Source organism: Centruroides vittatus, unplaced genomic scaffold, assembly GCF_030686945.1.
Source record: "Centruroides vittatus isolate TY-2023 unplaced genomic scaffold, ASM3068694v2 contig_2837, whole genome shotgun sequence".
NCBI lineage: Eukaryota > Metazoa > Arthropoda > Arachnida > Scorpiones > Buthidae > Centruroides > Centruroides vittatus.
This window is the reverse complement of record NW_027121807.1, coordinates 137082-141257: the sequence shown is the minus strand read 5'-3', so window position 1 is coordinate 141257 and position 4176 is coordinate 137082.

The window sequence follows — 4176 nt, the reverse complement described above, 5'->3', positions numbered from 1 at the left end:
GAGGTAATTTTTGGTGGAAATTTGCGTGACTTTTTGCTTTTTTTTTGGAATTTTTTTTTAAACTTCGGTACTGTTTTGTTATTGATGATTAGTGTTGACGTTTTTCGTGTGTTCAACTATAAATAGGCTGCTGTAATACAGATGTTCTGCATTTATTGATAATATGCTATTGAAGTTACAGGTGTGTGGGAGATGTAAAGATGTGTGTGAGATTTGTGTCTGGGGAGTGTGTGGGGAACATCGTAGTTGTGTATGTGAAGCAGCGTGCAGAAAAAAATAGGGTTGTGTAACTTTTTTAATACGATACTAGTAAAAGGTGTACAGTATCTATCGATAGTGTGTTATAAAAACATAAGTACATAATTCTTAATAACAATACTAATATCTTAGTGTTCTGCATGCTACTGCAATAACAGCTCTTGATTTTAAATGATAAATTGGTAAACACAATGTGTACTCTTTGATAATAAGAGACAGAGTAGTCATTGATATAATATATCAGATATGTAGTAGCTTCTGATAACATGCTATTATAGTAAGAGGCGTTTTATTTAATCCTGCAGTAGTATAAGTTTTGCGAACATTTGACTTGTTTGTGCCAGAGAAACATTATCTTTCATTGTACTACAAACAGGTAAATCTGTTGCTATAACAACTCTCGTAGCAACATAATAGCTTACAGCTTTGAATAGTATGCAGAAATGAGAACAAAACACTATTTTTAGCAGCTATTCTTATGCTAGGTAGTGATTCAAATATAGCAAATGCATTCGTTTATGTATACGTTGTGTACTTCTAAGAAGAAATATGAAGTTTTGCAAACATTAGTGTGCTTATTTTCATTAAAGTAGTCTTTGGTATGTTTATAACCCGTGTTTTACTTATATTTATACATAATTAAACTATAAAAGTGTTTTGACAGCTTTTATAGGTTGACTTTGTGTAGTAAACAAACGTGTCTTTTGGATTATTTATATAAATTATCTAAAGATATAATTGTATGCATTTATTGTCTTACAGTTTGTGTACGTATTAAAGTATACAGTTTTCTGGTATGCAAGTAGTGTACAGATTTATAGATACTATACAGTTTTATGTACGTTTAAAATAATACAGTTTTGTGATATACAGATAGTATTGTTTTTTGTATGTATATTTATTTGCATACACTTTAATCTCCTGCTTACTACTAAAATATAGAACTGAATGCAATACAGTAGATTCGAATTATCTAAGCTGGTTTTTCTCCTGTATATGACTGAACTTTGCACACAAATTAAAGATAAAGTATGCTTTCATACTAAATTCAAATAAGTTATGATGAAAACTGGTTCATTTGACTTCCATAAATCTATAACATCAATTTTTCATGTACTGCAACATCGAATCATCGTTCATAAACTCAATTAAAGTAATTCGATTTTATAAAAATTGATTCAAAATCGAAATCAGATAAATTCAATCTTGTAAAATTGATTTTTCCCCCTCTCTTCCCTCATCAATTACAGAAAGGAAAAAAATTTTGAAAGATTTTAAATCATGTAATAATTATTTTTTCTGTCTTTTTTCCGGTTTTTTAAAGTCAAAATTAGAAAATTTATAAGTTTTATCATAATTCATACAATAATTTTTTTGGTGTCGTGAAAAAAGTTCACTATTAAATTCCATTTCCTATTCAATAATTTATTGAAAATCAGTGTAATTTACGAAGAATTTTGTATAAGAACCTACAACATTTTATACTTTTACAATATTATATAATTGGCTGCAATTTTAATATTCTAGATTCTATAATTCCCACTGGCGTATGGCTGTCTGTCTGTCTTTCATTCATCTCGAAAAGGAGTTAGACAGATGACAGTCGAGGTCAGATATGAAAAGCGTAAGGGAAGCAGGCCCCGATTAATTATACATGAACGTTTGGTTTGAATCGAAATTTACGTTATTTCAATTGATACGTTTTCTCTTGAAGGGGTTACATAGATGACCTGCATGATTCTGTTGTTAACGGGAAAAGTATTACATACAGGGGCAAGACATTGGTATAATTGAGAGCATTTTTAATCACTAAGTTTTTAATGCAACTTTACAATCGTCCATAATTGATAAATATTTTTAAACTTTCGTAATTATGCAGAATTTCTTTAAGCAGCTGTTATTCATTATGAATTACAATTATTAAGCAGAGATGCATCATGAATTAAGTAATTATACATATTCATTGTTTCTAACTGTTTAACATCATGCATAATTAAGCAGTTATATACCTGAAACACAGTTGTTTAAATGCTAAATATACACAATATTTTAAATTTATGCAAGTTTTTGCTCATTATACTTAAAATTATCTAAAGTAATCACTTTAGGTATAATAGGCAAAAGATCCTTCAATAATGGGCATGCAACATTTTTAGGTATGTTATAACATTACTATTGTCTACTGAATAAATGCAAATTTAATAACAAGTCTACGTGATGGAAAGTATATTTTATGTATGCAAATGGTAGATGAAAAACTCCATATTTTCATACAAAGTATAAACTAAACCACCATCTTTTTATCTATTTTTCTCTATGTTTTGACCTTATTTTTCAGACACAACACGCTTTATGGTTTGCAAAAATATTTATCAATTATGGACGATTGTAAAGTTGCATTAAAAACTTAGTGATTAAAAATGCTCTCAATTATACCAATGTCTTGCCCCTGTATGTAATACTTTTCCCGTTAACAACAGAATCATGCAGGTCATCTATGTAACCCCTTCAAGAGAAAACGTATCAATTGAAATAACGTAAATTTCGATAATTCATAACTCAAGGTCATTTTTCGGATACATGTGGAACACAGTGCATACAAAATTACCTGCAAAGAAAGACAGACCATTTATTATGTTCCCATCAGTGGCCATTGTTTACAGGTTTTATTGTAATATACGATTAAATTTGTTTTAGAACCTCGTCATTTTATATTCTCTATAACTTGAAAATGCGTATCGTTTTATTTACACTCCAACTAACGTATAAATTTCGTTTTCTTTATTTTTCTAACTCATGAAACATAAAAAGTATCAAGTGAAGGCTACATTTATTTGGTGTGAACTATCTTCCGCCATCAGAAAGGGGTCTAGAAATTCACACGTCACAGTTTGACAATTCGTAAGGGAATTCGTTCTTTTGCTTTATATGACTTATATTTCAGTTTGTTCGCTCGGGTAGATCAAGATGCGCCAACTCTGATGTACCTAAAAGTGAAAAAGGCAATCTATTTGAAAAAAGGACCTAAAAACTGACGCGTTGAAGCGATTTTTTACGCCAGAACAAAGTTTTCTTCACTATCTGTGCATAAATAGCTTTGAAAATCTGCAATTTTCTTTACATTTTCAACTTTTTCCAAACCACTTCTACACCTTTCTTTGATACGTCTTCAAGTAACGACGATATTAAGTAAGAAAATTGTTAACTTTTAACCCGCAAAAATTATTGTGACATCGTCGCAATGCCAGACTGCAATTTTTTGATACAATGCTCTCAATTTTAGTACTGACTTGCCCCTGTACATCATACTTCTCCTGACAACAACAGAGCCATGCGTAACTGCATTCTGGGTCAAGTTTTTGTTAATCGGGGCCTCCTGCCCCTATACTTTCCATATCTGTTCTCGACTTTCATTTGTATAGCACAGATATGGCGATTATGAAAGGACAAACAGTGGGAATTTATAAGTCTACAATTTTTTTCAAATTGCAGCCCAACAACCTGATTGAGTTAACACCCGTATACAGCTGTATAACGCTTGTGGAATGCTTTATAATTACGGAATAAGGCCAGAGGGGATGTGAATATTCACACTCGTCACGACAAACATCCCTTATCCTTTACCCAAACACATCTGTGTTTGTTAAATAACTTGTTATTGTTAAGTACATTCCTCGTTTGTATAACACTATAATGTATTGTTTGTATACAGTTCTGTACTGTCGTAACAATTCCCCTTATTCTAATTTATTGATTTGTTGAGTCTGCTAATCTCTTGTATTGTTTACTGGAAGAGATTTAGAGTAATTAATATTTACTAAGCGCTTAACGATTTTTTAACTTTATAACCCTGTTTAATTACTTATTAATTGCGTAGTTTATTATCTCTACACCGTAGTTTACGTGTAAAATATTTGT